Source organism: Haliotis cracherodii, unplaced genomic scaffold (assembly GCF_022045235.1).
Source record: "Haliotis cracherodii isolate W230 unplaced genomic scaffold, xgHalCrac1.p SCAF_24, whole genome shotgun sequence".
NCBI lineage: Eukaryota > Metazoa > Mollusca > Gastropoda > Lepetellida > Haliotidae > Haliotis > Haliotis cracherodii.
In genome coordinates this window covers 9,186,488-9,204,153 of record NW_027266280.1, presented here as the reverse complement: position 1 = coordinate 9,204,153, position 17,666 = coordinate 9,186,488, and the positions used below count along the sequence as shown (strand labels likewise).

The window sequence follows — 17,666 nt, the reverse complement described above, 5'->3', positions numbered from 1 at the left end:
GTCGATATGAATATGTACACTCTAATTGCAGAAGATTTTAATATAGATATACTTCGAGAGAATAATCAAAAATCGAATATTTGCAAATGGTTCATGAACTTTCACAAATTATTAGAGAACCTACCGGATGGGACTCAACCCAAAAAGTATGAGTATCTGTACTTTACTAAGAAAGTGTTATCCCAAATATAACATTTGTTACAATTTACCACTGTCTAAATGGCATTGAGTGTTCAGGGCAATTAGTGTCAGGTGGGTATTAGCACTTCCAGTTGTCTGTAACTTAATCAACTGAGTAGTGACGCCTTAGTCAGTAGTGCGCGTACTACCACACTGACTGCTATTCTACTTATCAAGTCAAAGTTTCCTTTTAACATGTCTCTGGTGACCAAGGAAATGTTTCTAGATAACAGGTTTTGTAATTAGGACTCCACTTATCAGATATAAAATAATGATAATCATATAGTACGCTTGCCAGGACCAAAGGAAAGTATCTACATAAGAGGTGAGGTGAAATTGGGTTTAATGTCGCGTCCAAGATTATTGCATCTATATAGTGAAATTCATGCACGTGTGTGTGTGTGTGTGGCTGCTTGTACTAGTCCGGACTGATACCAATTTATAGTGCTAGCACACTGAGATACCATGCCACAGTTTAACATGAATACCCCACTCAGACACAGTATACTGACTCCCAGCCGACCAGTCCTTGTTTTAGCCCCTTAATGCCGAGCGCCAGACAGGGTAACAACAAGTACCATCTTTTAACGTCTTTTGGTATGACGCGGCCGGGAATCAAACCTCGGATCTTCCGCTCTCCGGGCGGACGCTCTACCACTAGATCTACATAAGAGTTTTTTCAGCTTAAAATGTTTCAACTTAGTAAGAATTCACTGTACATTCTAGCTGTTTGATTGGCATTAGATTGGCGAGAAAGTAAGAAAACTCACATAATTGATAACAACTTCTGTTTTATTGCATAAAGCAATGCTTTGATGTAGATTCTTACACCATTATCAAACTGGATAACTACTTTTCACACTGTACTTTCATATTACTCAAAAGAAGTTAAGGACCACCATGACAGATTATCTACAGCAATATAAAAGAATCGGGGTGTCCTTATTGTCTGTTGAGTAATATATAACAGTCTGTCCCTCACCATGTCAGGGACCACCATCACAGATTATCTACAGCAATATGAAAGAATCGCGTAGTCCTTATTGTCTGTTGAGTCATATATAACAGTCTGTCCCTCAGCATGTCAGGGACCACAATAACAGATTATCTACAGCAATATGAAAGAATCGGGTAGTCCTTATCGTCTTTTGAGTAATATATAACAGTCCACAATAACCACAATAACAGATTATCTTTTGAGTAATACCGTATTCGACATAATAAGCGCCCCGCTCTAATAAGCGCCCACGGTGATATTTGCTAATATATTGGCAAGTGAAAAATCCCAATTGGCACCCCCTCCGATTGATCAATGTACACAAGACTTATTTTTTCACGTATAATATGCACTGGTGTGTTATATGCACCCTTAATCATGGGCAATTAAATTCTGGAAAAATATATCTGTCGTACATAAACATTTCAGACTGTCAGCATAAACCACGAAATTTATCTTTCAACTCTGTGTTTTTTTCCACCAAAATAATATTCTAATAAGAGCCACCCATTTCCAATTTTGGAGCGCCCTGAGCGCTTATTACATCGAATATGGTATATAACAGTGTGTCCCTCAGCCTATCAGGGACCACCATCACAGATTATCTACAGCAATATGAAAGAATCGGGTAGTCCTTATCGTCTTTTGAGTAATATATAAGTCTGTCCCTCAGCATGTCAAGGACAACTATCACAGATTATCTACAGCAATATGAAAGAATCGGGTAGTCCTTATCGTCTTTTGAGTAATATATAAGTCTGTCCCTCAGCATGTCAAGGACAACCATGACAGATTATCTACAGCAATATGAAAGAATCGGGTTGTCCTTATCGTCTGTTGAGTAATATATAAGTCTGTCCCTCAGCATGTCAAGGACAACCATGACAGATTATCTACAGCAATATGAAAGAATCGGGTTGTCCTTATCGTCTGTTGAGTAATATATAACAGTCTGTCCCTCAGCCTATCAGGGACCACCATCACAGTTTATCTACAGCAATATGAAAGAATCGGGTTGTCTTTATCGTCTGTTGAGTAATATATAACAGTCTGTCCCTCAGCCTATCAGGGACCACCATCACAGATTATCTACAGCAATATGAAAGAATCGGGTTGTCCTTATCGTCTGTTGAGTAATATATAACAGTCTGTCCCTCAGCGTGTCAGGGACCACCATCACAGATTATCTACAGCAATATGAAAGAATCGGGTTGTCCTTATCGTCTGTTGAGTAATATATAACAGTCTGTCCCTCAGCACATCAGTTCATCTGTCCGATGTTTAAAACATTCTGAACCAGGGCCCCCCATCATCACACTCCATTATATCACCATAAAGATGCATGTCTGAGTTGCTCTCAACAGCTTTTTCAGATTAGCAAGTTTAATGTGATAAATACATGCTCAGACTTGACGCTAATAAACTGAAACACTCTCTCTGTTTGAATATTTCATAACTGTCACTTGTCTTGCATTCACGGCGGAATTTCTTGAAGGTCTTTGTCAAGGTCTCTCAAGCCACTGTGTAGCGATGTGTCCCTCATCCGTGTTAGGATTGGATAATCGTGGGTTTAAATCCCAATTTGACCCTAATGTGATCCACGGCTTGTTGGCGGCGCCTCTGTACTCATGAGTATTAAATGCAAACATCTGTGGCTCCTCGATGTCAGGCATTAGCTCCTTCCCATTAAGTTGTCTTATTACGCCCCCTCCCACACACACACACTCTCAGCTGCAGAAAGGACAATCTGTCACAACTTTGCATCACTTCTATTGACTGAAGCTTTGTTAAAGGGCACCATTTTAAAATCATCAGTTATCTCGAAGATATATGACATTTCAAGCTGAACAGGTAAATGATAATAATGAAAACCAAACTTATTTTTTTAAGTTGTGTAGTGAAAGGTGACAGGTCTTAATAATAATGATGATGATGATGATGTTGATGATGATGATGATGATGATGATGATGATGATGATGATGATATGACATTTCAAGCTGAACAGGTTATTGATAATAATTAAGACCAAACTTATTTTTTTAAGTTGTGTGGTGAAAGGTGACAGGTCTTAATAATAATGATGATGACGATGATGATGACGATGATGATGATGATGATGATGATGATGATGATGACATTTCAAGCTGAACAGGTTATTGATAATAATTAAGACCAAACTTATTTTTTTAAGTTGTGTAGTGAAAGGTGACAGGTCTTAATAATAATAATAATGATGATGATGATGATGATGATGATATATAAAAAAATGATAATAAGAATAGTAATAATAGTATTCTAGTATGTGATCTGCTCCTCACTATGGGAAAGTGGGCAGTCGATGAGGGCGTCCAGCATATTCACCTACAAAGTACCACCGTGAACATCAGGTTTATAATTGGTCTTCGGATATCCATCCTTGTCATAAGAGACGATTCATGGGGTTGGGAGGTCAGGCTTGTGACTTGGATGATGCATACCATTGTATGCCAACTGCGTAGATAGTTGCTCATGATGTCAATCACTCAATCAAGACTTGACTATTGATAGTGGTATAATGATTAAATGATATAGGTGGAATATTGCGGAGTGCGGCATTAAACAACAAACAAAGGACAGCTACTAAGTAGAGGAACTTGGATCAAAACTGACACAATGCAAGTACAGCAAGTCCTGAATTATGCATCCTCTACATCTACATTTCGGTAAACTTGCACCAAACCCTGGATCCATTCCCGTGGTTCTTGTGATCGCAGATTACCTGCCCTTCATTTTCATTATCATTTGATGACCTATCAAAGGTCAACATAAGGAAGGGTAAGGGAGGTAACTCTTATTACCTGGAAACCAAAGCCAGTTTAAAGGGACATGGAGACATCCTTACCATCAAAAAGTCTTTGATCGCTTTCTTTAGCGTGTTTAATTTCTCGCAGACTCGATCATAATCAATAGGACTGGGCAACTTAACATTGAGACTAGTTTGTAACTCGCATTCTGATTGGTACGTTAGACCTAGTAGCGTAGCCAATCAATTGGCAACTGGAAATCAAGGGCGGGTAAATCAAGGGCGGGTAATTCAAGACTGGATCCAGGGGTTAGTGTAAGTTTATCGAAATGTGAACCCTCGAGATTTGGAGGATGTGAATTGTGACACCCATATACTTATTTACACCATGAGAGGGACCCTTCCTGATCGCAACACCCTCGACTGGCTTACAGCAGGAGGACTGCACCTTCCTTCACAATGGAGTTTCCCAGGGGAGTACGGGTCAGGCTGATAGGGTGACAGACTAAAAGCTCTGTGTAAATGTTTTATCCACGTGGGCTAAATGCTAGTTAGGCTGACACTCCTAGTAAGGGCCAGGCAATGTCTGGGTGATTAGTGGTGGAGTGTAGGTTGAAACTGTCAGACTTTCGAGATGCAAGTAATGTAATGATACAGTTGTGCTGTTTTGATAAAAATATAAAAAATGTAAAAGTTCCAAATGACTTGATTATGACTAAATACATAATAAAAGCATCTGTAAGTGCAAAATTATATTTCTTAATTCTTAATGTGATATACTTCCTTCAGTAATACTACTTCAGTAATAGATAGATATTTACCACGTTAGTAAAACCCACAAGCACAGGTATGGTGCTGACAAACATAGAAATATTATCAGAGTCTTCTAACAAGATAAGATATGTAGGGATATGAATTACAGTAAATGATTACCGTATTCGACGTAATAAACACACAGGGTGCTCTCAAAATTAGGAATAGGGGGCTCTTATTAGAATATTATTTTGGTGGAAAAAAACAGTAGAAAGATAAATTTTGTGGTTTATGCTGACAGCCTGAAATGTTTATGTACGACAGATATATTTTTCATGAATTTAATTGCCCATAATTAAGGGTGCATATAATACATGTCGAATAAATAAGTCTTCTGTACATTGATCAATTGGAAGGGGTGCTAATTGCGATTGTTCACTAGCCAATATATTAGCAAATATCACGGTGGGCGCTTATTAGAGTGGGGTGCTTATTACGTTGAATACGGTATACTATGTTCAAGAACTAGAGTTACGATGGTCTCATCCCTGAGACTATTGTACATCTAAGTTAAAGTATGGTGTTAGCGTTAAGGCTATCTCAGCCTATGTTAAAGTATGGGAGTTACGATGGTCTTAGTGCTAAGAGTATTGTATGTCTCTGTTAAAGTATGGGAGTTACGATGGTCTTAGCGTTAAGGCTTGTTCATCTATGTTAAAGTATGGAAGTTACGACGGTCTGAGTGCTACGACTATTGTATGTCTCTGTTAAAGTATGGGAGTTACCATGGTCTTAGTGCTAAGACTATTGTATGTCTCTGTTAAAGTATGGGAGTTACCATGGTCTTAGTGCTAAGACTATTGTATGTCTCTGTTAAAGTATGGGAGTTAAGATGGTCTTAGTGCTAAGACTATTGTATGTCTCTGTTAAAGTATGGGAGTTACGATGGTCTTAGTGCTAAGACTATTGTATGTCTCTGATAAAGTATGGGAGTTACGATGGTCTTAGTGCTAAGACTATTGTATTTCTCTGATAAAGTATGGGAGTTATAATGGTCTTAGTGCTAAGACTATTGCATGTTTCTGTTAAAGTATGGGAGTTACGATGGTCTTAGTGCTAAGACTATTGTATGTCTCTGTTAAAGTATGGGAGTTATAATGGTCTTAGTGCTAAGACTATTGCATGTTTCTGTTAAAGTATGGGAGTTATGATGGTGTTAGTGCTAGCGGGCCCAGGAATATGAAGGATTTGACTATATCATTCGTAAACATGTAACTGGAATGCCCAAAGGAATACCTAATGACATATTTAGTTTGTTTCACCAGATATATCCCCCATTTCAAACAAAGATTTCAATTTCTAATTTCCCCCATGAGAGTAATTTTTTAAGGAGGTATAGCAGAATACTTCACCTTGTTTCTCTGAAATTTTCCTCTAAAACACAAATACACAAAAACATTTCTATAATTTTCCTATTAGAAAAACAACAAAAGCCCAATGCATGTAACTCATATAATAATATTTTTTTTCAAATATTAAAAATGAATACAAAAAATATTTTTTATTAAAACAAATTGTCTGGAAATATTATTATTCTGTGAATCTTTTTTCAATTCCTCAACTGATTAAACACAATATCAAAAATGTTTTTTCAATGATATTCATCCACAGCATGAAAAATCTCTTAAATGACTGTTTAGATTTTTCAGATGTAAAGGTCAAAATACAAGACTGTAAGCAAACATGGCTACACGTTGCCAGTGTCTGAGAGCTGCCCTTTGCTGTGTTGCCTTGGCGCCAACGGTACCATTCTTCAGGTAATGGGTCCCGTTGACATTTCCTGTATATCTGCAGGGTAAATGACAGCATTTAGCTTCAGCCCATAATGGGCCAGCTTCTTGTAGCAGGTCATTTCAAAGGATGTTAATAGACCCATACTTCCCTTTTCGTTCAGCCACAATAGCCCTTAATAGAGTGTGGGATCCATTGGTGCGTCTTTACCTTACCGAATTTGTCAACACCAACATACAACAAAAGAGTGTTCAGCGTTTTGTGTAGTATTGGACTTGTAACGATGCTGATTGTGAAAAGATTTACATTGTGTGTATGTGAAGTTTGTTTCTGTGGAATCACCATCAGTTGGTTTGTCATTATCATACAAAAGCTACACCGATTCACTGATGTGTTCTTATACTAAACATGACACCTTTTAGATATATTTTTGTGACTATCCCATTGTACACAATGTTACTAATTGACCAAAAATAGACACTGTCTTGCTGAAATTGAAACAGACAAGTCCAAGGCCATATGAATAATGAGACATTAAACTTGCTTAATATTGGACAATTGAAAAATCTAAAAAGTGCTGTTTCAAAAGAGGATTACAGTCACACACTGATGTGTCAAACTTATGGCTGACTCCAAGTAAAAGCTTACCCTGCATATGTCTTCTTTAAGCATCATTTTTGGTTGTGTCCAACGTCGGATAAGCCGAAATATTGAAATAAGTATATAAAAATGTTTATACTTCGAACATTTTTGCTTGTATATTTTGGTGTTAATTTTTAGACAGGAGTAAACCACACTTTTCAATCATAATTTAATCACCAAATTGAATAATATATTGAAGGAATGAGTGAAATATCATGATATAACATTTATGCTAAGTTTTCCTATAATAATTAGATCCACATCAAGTGCTTTTATGAGTTATCATGGTGTAATATTTATACATCATTTCATATAATAGTTTAGCAAGTAATACTTATCATCAGGTAAAATGCATATATAAAATATCAGTAGTTTCAGTTATAGCTTTTTAGATAGATGCTAGCCTAAGGTAATGGGAGCGCATATTATCATGATATAACATTTATACTAAGTTTTCCTATAATAATTAGATCCACATCAAGTGCTTTTATGAGTTATCATGGTGTAATATTTATACATCATGATAACTCATAAAAGCACTTGATGTGGATCTAATTATTATAGGAAAACTTGTTATAAATGTTATATCATGATAGCAATATGTGACAAGACAGCAAGGTAAAACTAAACAAACCAATGAGTGAGTGAGTTTGATTTTACGTAGCTTTTAGCAATATTCCAGCAATATCACGGCGGGGGGACACCAGAAATGGGCTTCACACATTGTACCCATGTCGGGAATCGAACCCGGGTCTTCGGCGTGATAAGCGACTAGGCTACCCGACCGCCCCCTAAACAAACCAATAACCCAAGGGAAGGAACATCGGAGAAGTACTTAATGTGATACTGTGATACTTGCCAAAATCCCACTATCTATAGTCTCAAAATCAGCGCCCAGAAAGATCTGAAAGATTTTCTCACGATCACTACTTCTGTGAGCATAATCACACATCATGATGCTCACTCATTGGTCGCCTAGTGGCTAAAGATTCAGCTCAACACGCCAACATTGAGTCACAAAATGGGTACAATATGTGAAACCAGTTCTGGGCATTCCACTCTCTGCTTGGATAGTGCTAGTTTTTCATTTAGTTTTCAAGCCGACAGACACAAAAGACACCTGAAATTAGAAAAAAAATATAAGGACTTTTGACGATTTTCTTTTGGACTGACTGTTTTTCAAACAGGTGAAATAAAAAAAAACTTTCATCACTGTTGTTTATAAGAAATAGTGAATGATACATATCAATTCAATTCTTTATTCATGTACATGTGTAGGCCAGCGGCCCATGGTACAATATTCGGTCCATCATTAACATTTATAGGCTTAGTGTTTGGAGTCTAACATTCATAGCATGGTATATAAAAGTTGCAACATTTCTAATTACAGTTTCATTGTTTACCGCCATAAGCATATTGAATTTAGCAAGAGTAGGATGTACAAAATACTTCTGTGGTAAATACTGAAGACGAAGTTCATCATAAGCGTTACAAATTAATAAAAAATGATATTCATTCTCAACATATCTTTGGTTGCAACTATTGCACAATCTCTGCTCTCGTGGAGTATTAACATATCTACCAGTCTCAATATGGAGAGTGTGGGAGCTACAGTGAAACTGGGCTAGTGCAACACGAAATTTGTTGATAGTGATAGCAGACAAATACAACTCTAGACTAAATGAATTTTTGAAAAGTGTATAATGGAACATTTTAGAACTATTTGCTAAAGACATATAAAAATCTTTAATCTTTAAAAAAACCGATCAAGTATCTTTCAGTACCCTGCCATCTTAAAACTTGTTTGGTTTTCATTCACTAGTAGCAGTATAATCTGGAAATCGATTTTTGAAATATTTTTTTCCGATCACCTATATTGAATTTTAGGCCAACTGTAAACCAACTAGTTAAAAATATAAGGCCTAAAGGAGGTTTAAAGCTGCACTCTCGATTCATAAATACAATTTATTTGTCTTTATACATGTTCAATGACATACAGACAGACAGTACTTTACAGCCTGGAGCCCATTTTCGTACTATTTTTAGACTTTGTAATTTTGTTTATTTGTGAAACTGTGACATTGTGTAATTCAGTAAATCCTTAAAAGTTAATTAATAGAGAAGTTTGAATCAAACTTAAGTACCTGTGAGCATTTAGAGCTGAAATGGGATTTAACATTGTGTTCGAGATTTTGGGCATGTGTGTGTGTGATAGGGCTGGGACGGGTAACTCGGGTACTCGGGAACCCCGGGTCGGGTGGGTACTGAGTAGGACCCGGGTACCCACAGGACTACCCGGACCCGTGGTTAGTTACGTGAAATATTGTTTAATCATAAAATAGAAACGTGCATGCATGTGTGTGTTAGTGTGTGTATGTGCGTGTGTGTTGTGCTTGTACTAGTCCAGACTAATGCTGATTTTATAGTTCACTGAAACCATGCCGCAGTTTTAACATGAATACCCCACCCACATTCAGTGTACTGACGCCAAACCAACCAGTAGTTGTCCCTTTAATGCAAAGCACAGGCAGGGTAACAACAAGTACCATCTTTTAACATCTTTTGGTATGACACGGCCAGGATCAAATCACCAAACATTTAGAAGTTGGAAGAAAACATGCTACTTTCATGGATATTGTATTAAACTTTTCAGACTAACGCAAATAGCAAATGAACATGGCTGTAGCTGAACTATGAACTATGCTCCGATTGGTGATTCACAGCTGGCTCATTTTCAGCACCTAATGAACTCATTTAGAATGTCCAGACTTTCCAATCTGTGGCAGTTTCTAAACTCTCTGTGGCAGGGGTTAATTGTTTCAACTGTAAGTAATCCTGTTTAACTGTGAGGGTAATTACATGGTGACATTCCTTCCTTGTCCCGCACCTGCTGATGGTATTGACGTAAACACACACGGATTTAATAACAGACCTGAGGAACAGGAGGATCAGCAGCAAGTGATCCACGAAAATAAACGGGACTATTTTCGTCTGTTTCAGACCAGACAGATGGTTAATTGCCCAAAGATCTTGTGTGTACTTAAACATGTCTCAACTCAACAGATTCTTGGTCTTGAAAGGGCAAGAGTTTCAATCTTTATTCTTGTCATTTGTTTCATATGTAATGCAAAAGTACTGGCTGTTAAGTAGAGGGGCACTCCCTGCACAGTTAGCAGATAAAATTAGATCCACAAATCTTTGAAGATTAGATCTCTACACATCAAAAAGATGATGTTGACCTCAACAGAGTTTTCAATGTCAGTGTTTGTTTATGTTTTATTTGAGAAGCCAATACGTCATTTTTTACCTTATGTAACAGTGAGGTGAGGTGAAATGGGGTTTGATGTCACATTCAAGATTATTGTACTTATATACAGTCAAGTCCCGTTAATCCGACATTGTTGGTTGCATATGATTATGTCGGATTAACGAGTATGTCTGATAAATGGAATTAGGTAGTATCAACGTTCGTGATCGAAAATTGGACATCCTGTCAGTAATTTCATTGGTCGGTCAAAGTTCGCGAAAGGTCGTTCTGACGTGACCTGTAATGGGATGTCTTAAGCGGTAGCAAGAACTTGTATTCGATTTTAATGAGATTGAGGTAATTTAGGCATGTGATTAATCCTGTTTTGTGTATTTAAAAAATTATTTGTTTATTGTTAAGCAAGTTTATCTCTGCAGCCGTTGAAATATGCAGCTACTCGCCGACTCGTCTTGCATCAAAACACAGGTCTGTGTACTCGCAGGCAGATGACCACGGAGTACGCTGATCACTGTGTCGGATTAACGAGACCAATTAATGAGTGATTTCAGCATTTCGTTGCAAATTAGGTGTGTCGGAGTCGGGAGTGCGAGACTGTCAGATTAACGGGTCTGAATAGCACTGATTAAATCGGTTCCCATCATTTGTGTCGGATAAAGCCGATTGTCGGATAAAGCCGATTGTCGGATAAACGAGTGTCGGATTAATGAGACTTGACTGTAGCTGCATACATGCAATTGTCAGTGTAGCTGTTTGTACTACTCCGACTAATGCGTTTTAATATTGCTAGCCCACTGAGACACCATGCCACAGTTTATCTGCCCATCATGTGAACCGCCAACCTTACACTCTCAATGCTCCATACAGATATACTGGTGGTTAAATAGAGGGGCACTCCCAGCATAGTACCAGATAAAAAATAGATCCACTAATCATTGAAGAATAGATCACGACACATCAGAAGAATGTTGCTGATCAAAGACTTAGCTTAAATCTATGGAGCTTGGTTTACAGTTCAATTTGACCAATTAATAACTGAATCTATTTTGAAGAACATGCAAGGATATGATTTTTAAAATTTTAATTGATTGTTCCCAAAATATGAACCACGACCATCCTCAATATATCTGAAAACCAAGAACTATAAAAATACGGGATCGGTGGTCAGGCTTGGTTGATGTATGTCATCGTATCCAATTTGCGTTGAGTAGGGCCAAACAATCCAGTGATTGATATCATAAGCACTGATCGACGCAACTGGGATCCGATGACATGTATCAACCATGTCAGTGAATCGAAGCACCCATCAAGCATGGGTTGCTGAAGACCAATTCTAACCCGGATCTTGATCACTAGAAAGTTGCATGGTTTGACTCAAAGCGACCTGTGAAGATCCCGGGTAGAATAGGTCTTAAGCAACCCATTCTTGCCGTAAAAGGGGACTATGCTTGTAGTAAGAGACGACCAACAGGATCGGGTGGCTAGGTTCGCTGACTTGGTTGAAGCATGTCATCATATTCCAATTGCATGGATCAATGATTGTCTGGTCCAGACTCGATTATTTACAGACCGCTGTCATATAGCTGGAATATTGCCGATTGCGGCGTTAAACAACAAACAAACATACATGACCTTTAACTGACAAATATTGATGGCAATCAACTTGACCCATGTGTGATGAGCTTCCATCCAACATCCATGTTCTTGAAAACCATCAATCTTTCTTAATTCATCATCCACAAACCAGAATAACATCTGCCATACAAATGCAAAAATTAATCAAAGTAACAATTAGCGTTTCTAAGACAACGATTAGTCTTACAATACTTATTTTTGTGGAAAACATGCCCCAAATGACTTCAGTTATATGTTTTTCTTACTCTGATATAGCTAATTATCAAACATGATACGTATTTATCTTCATCAGTGACTAGCAAAAGAAAAACTATTGATAGCCATTGGTACTAGTAATATAGTCCTTGCCACTGCCCAATAGTTAAGGTATCATAAGGACAATAGTAGAGATTTGCCATTTTAAGGGTTTTTCCATGGTTCATTATAAAGACTAGTGGACTAAACATGTTCGTTAATATGTTCTAAAAATACAACAATTTTTGTTTGGATTTTCATCCTGAAGCAGAGTGAGTGAGTGAGTTGGGTTTAACCCCGCTTTTAACAGTATTCCAGTTATATCGCGGCGTGTCAGCTTAATGTGGGAGGAAATCCCGAAGTGATGCATGTCTGAGACATTTACAACTTCGGTGAAACCCACGAGCACGGGTATAGTGCTGACAAACCTAGAAACATAATTGGGCGAACTGGGATTCGAACCCACAATCAGAGGATTCTGGCGTGCCCAAGGGACGCAACTCTGCATAGCGAATCTAAGCTCCTTTGATGACTGGGCCACCCATGCCCCCCTGAAGCAGAAAGTGGCAGAGCTGAGATTCCATCTTGTAGAAGTTGTACTGGTTACTTTGAAAAAAATGGTAAGGAAAGAAGGATATGCAAATATGCCACAAAGCACTTATACAGAAGCTTGCCTTAATCAGTTCTCTGGGCACATAGACAATTGACAGAGGGGGCACCTATTAAAACCATGAAACAATGTAATATTAAGTTACAAATAGTGACAAACCTTGAATTCTGGTGCATTTGGGGCAGCAATTGTGAAAGTTTTAAAAACTAACCCTTTTGCTACATTTAGAATTCACACAAAGAGTCATGCTGCTAAGACTAGGTTTTATTGAAGAAATTGGATTAAAACAAAAATGATTATTAAAAAAAAATTTTTTACATATTTTGTAGTCATCATTGGTGGGAACACATGCGTGCACACCGTCAGCTTCATCAGCCCATCTGTTTTAAATACGTGGAGGTTGACATTACCATGGATACAGGAAAACAGGTTCAAGAATCATGAAAATAACTAATTCCATATTTTGTATTTACCCTTAAGATTGCGGCATCTAAGGGGATTGTTGGTCAGACTGGCTGACTTGGTTGATGCATGTCATTGCATCCAATTGCCTTGATCGATGCTCATAATGTCAATCTCTAGATTTTCTTGTCCAGACTAGATTATTTACAGACCACTGTCATATGGCTGGAATATTGCTGAGTGTGGTGTTAAAAAACAAACAAACAAACAATAAGACAAGATGAGATTTTGTCTTAAATTGGGCATTACATAGCTTATATAAACGAATATCTTTAGTCTAAGACAAAATTTGATCTTAAAACTTTAAACTGACCCTAAAAAAACTAAAGATAAAACTTGAAGCCAAAAACATGGCAGAGGTTGTTCTTCACATTGATCTGTTCTAAACAGCCTTGATTGTAAACAAGGGAATTCATATATTCAGAGAAGACATTCAGAGATCATCTCAAGATCTGTATAATGATGAACAACTTTTTGAGAGAAACAGATTCATTACATTTTCTCACTTGGGTTCTCTTCCATGAAAACAAGAAGTCAGGGTTGGCACCCTAAACTTTAAATCTGATTTTAATACTACATTCATGATATTTGCAACAGCTTACGGATATACTTTAAGATTATTTGGGGGGGGCACGTGTGGCCCAGTCATCTAAGGCGCAGCGATTCGCTGTGCAGAGTTGCGTCCCTTGGGCACGCCAGAAACCTATGATTGTGGGTTCGAATCCGGTTCGCCCCGATTATGTTTCTAGGTTTGTCAGCACCATACCCTTGCTCGTGGGTTTCACCGAAGTGGTAAATGTCTGAGACCTGCGTCAGGCTTTCCTCCCACATTAAGGTGACACGCCGCGATATAACTGGAATACTGTTAAAAGCGGCGTTAAACCCAACTCACTCACTCACTAAGATTATTTTTGAAAAACAGATTTATTTTGAGTTACATGGTTGTCGTGTATAACTGACTGAGGACAATAAAGTACCCTTTATCAAATCATTATCTGAAATGAATAAATCTAACAACAGTTCCAACATCACTATGTGTATGAAGACTTGATTTATTATTTTATTTTATTTTTATGAGACTTACTGCACACAGGGGCTTGTAAGGCAAACATTAGCAGCAAGATACAGCCGAGAGCCGCGTTGATGTGATATAGGGTCGTCTTAACTGTAGGACCCCATCGCGGCGCTCGGCTACAAGATATGGGGTCACTAGGGGTGTCATATTTCTTTCAGTACTTTGACACCGGTAGTTGAAATATATCTTGCTGCTGATTTTTGCGTTACAAGCTTTTCTTGGACTATGACGTACGCTGGTAGCGACAGTATATCTTGCCGCTAATCTTTGCGTTACAAGCCCCTAAGGTGCATGTATGTATTCAGGTGGGACAATTTATGTATTCAAGGAGTTATCTTTCAGTTGATACAAAATAGCCAAGAGCGAGTACGTTTTGCGCTGCTTTTGGCAATATTCCAGTAACATCTAACGCCTTTAACAATTCACCAGAGTGGGAGAAGAGCGATCATACTTCTCATTTGGCGCATCGTCTAGATATTTTCAAGCCGCTTCATACAGTATCTTGCCAGGCAAGCGGCTAGGAATGTGTCACGGCCCTTGTGGGTGTCGAGCACGTGAGCGTCTCGTGAACGGGAGAAAGATAAAATAAAACTTACCATAACAAAAAGCTGCGCGCCTCAGTCTCCGGTGGCCGGTGCGTAACGACATAAACATCCTTCCATCAGACGTATTTGGCGGTGTCGCCTCAAAATGAACCCTGTGTCGGGAAGAAGTATTTCGGAATACCGACGGCGTTTGGAAAGAACTTAATTCACTGGGTTTCGTATAAATAAACAAATAAAAATATATCTTTTTATAACCCATGTTGCCAAAGGATACATGTGTAATAAATTGTATGCTTTTACCCCTACATATCAATTCCTTCGGTGAAAATTTTATTGTTGATATAGCAAAAATATAACACAGTCCTAAGTCATGTTTATAAGGATTCGTTAAGATAAGTTAAACACAGTTCGTTTATCAATTGTACCACAAAACTGGGAAATACTCCTTTCTAAGTGGTCAATCAGAAGTATCAAATCACAATAACAACTGAATGAAATAGTCGAATTGACGGGGGAGGACTGCCAATAAATATGTACGACACAATTTCCATTTGCGGTTAATTGTTTGGGAATCATGCATAGTATTGCGTAAACTTTAGAGTCGAGGGATCAAGACATTTCATCACTTGCCTTGGCCGACCAAGACTTGCCCAAGTCTCTAAGGCAATAATTATTAGTTTAAATCATAATTTCTAAATTATATAAATAATAAGAACAAGTTGCCTCTATAAGAGACCGGAGTCCTTAGATGTAGACTTGCCTGTTAGAAGGATAGAATTTATACACATCCATGGACTTTTCCTTCAGTAAAGCCTTGGAGCAAGGCTATGGTTCAACCCAGCCTCAACCGAAAGTGGAAGGGGGTTTCTTTAAATCAGATATTTAAGCGTGTATTACCGAAGCCTTTTAGGGCCATTATTTTTATAATAAGTTGAAATTTCAAGATACATACTTAGAATCTTGAAATTTCAAGATACTAAGTTTAAAATTCAAGTTACATACTAGGTTGAATTTCAAGATAATCGTCTTGAAATTTCAAGAAAATAACTTGAAATTTCAACTTAGTATCTTGAAATTTCAAGATTCTAAGTATATATCTTGAAATTTCAAGATATTAAGTTAAAATTTCAAGATACTAAATTGAAATTTCAAGATAGTATCGAAAAGAATTAAAAAAACAAATGGCCCTAAAAGGCTTCCGTAGTGTTTTGACACCTCCGATAGTGCTATAGTTCCTGTGATGTCCCGACACATGCCGCAAAGCCCCAATTGGGATTCAGGGTGAGTCTGGTCCAGACTCGATTATTTACAAGTCAATGTCATTCAGCTGAAATATTGATGAGTGTGGCGTTAAACAACAAACAAACATAATACAAACAGATCTCAACAGACGCCTCTTTCCGTTTACCTATTGGTTAATACGTTCTCTCGTCACTTCGAATTGAGTGAGTGAGTGAGTTTGGTTTTACGCCGCTTTAAGCCATAATCTATATTTCACGGCGGCATTGCTGAGTGCGGCGTTAAACGTGCAAAAATTTACACAGCAAACCGGTTGCATGTAATATGCATATTTTTAAAAGACATTTGAAAAATCATGTCCGATTATGCTCAGTTCAGACACAAAAAGTCTGTATGCTTCTCGGTCTGGACCCACTTGCACAAAGCGATCTTAGCGCTAAGATGATCTTAACTCCAATACTTTAACATAGGCTTACAATAGTCTTAGTGCTAAGATCGCTTTGTGCAAGTGTGCCCTGGTGTCTAGTTTCAGTCTAGAGGCGGTGAGGTAGCTTAGTGGTTAAAGCGCTCGGTCGTCACGCCGAAAGCCCGGTTCGATTACCCCCACAGGTACAATGTGTGAAACCATTTCTGGTGTCCACCGCGTGATATTACTGGAATATTGCTAAAAGCGGCGTAAAACCATACTCACTCACTCAGTCAGTTTCAGTCTAGGACTAGATGATGTTAACCGCGCCATGTTTATAATGGATGCATTGTCAACGTAATTTGGGTAATTATCTCATAGATGCATATACATAATATAAATGTCTGTTGCAGACAAGAATAATAATATTTTATTAGTCTCACGTGCTGTAACTTATTATCACAGGAGGTATAGGTAGGAGATGTGCAACTCCCGGCAGCACAGTCCACTAGTTACATAATAATGCAGCCATTAATATATATTGCCAAGTTTGAAATTAATATATACAAGCCACCAGATGTGACATCGCCATAATAATAGCATAATAATTGCTGAAGACAAACTCTAACTCGGATCTTCACGGATCCCAGATCTCATAGAAAAAAAATGGGAAGGAAATAAGACTGACTTGCATCAAACAAAAACTTGCTAGAACTTCCTTTTAGCCACAGGAACTCGATGATAGCGTGTATTGCATAATATATTCGTCTAGAAAAAAATTCACACCCCTCTATATACATATAGACTATATATATAGAGGGATGTGAATTTTTTTTCTATACGAATATATTATACTATGAACGCTATCATCGAGTTCCTGTGCTTTTAGCCTGTGCCTGGTACCCCTTTAAACAAGAAGTCATTCCCTTTTATTTTATCGTTATCGGATGACTCCTTGAAATTATCGTAGAAGGAGGTTGTCACCACTTCAGATAGACGAGGTGACGTGGCTGGTCGGCGTTCTCATCCTATGGTTATATATATTAATG

General features: G+C 37.9%; 1 protein-coding gene across 1 annotated transcript in view; it reads right to left on the bottom strand.

The window, feature by feature from the left end:
• Nucleotides 1-15,061, bottom strand: part of LOC139472305 (uncharacterized) — a 70,968-nt gene extending 55,907 nt beyond the window's left edge. Inside the window, exon 1 of the mRNA XM_071254749.1 lies at nucleotides 15,024-15,061. The gene's annotated coding sequence lies outside the window, so the exon portion shown is untranslated. The remainder of the gene's footprint in view (nucleotides 1-15,023) is intronic.
• Nucleotides 15,062-17,666: the final 2,605 nt, after the last annotated feature.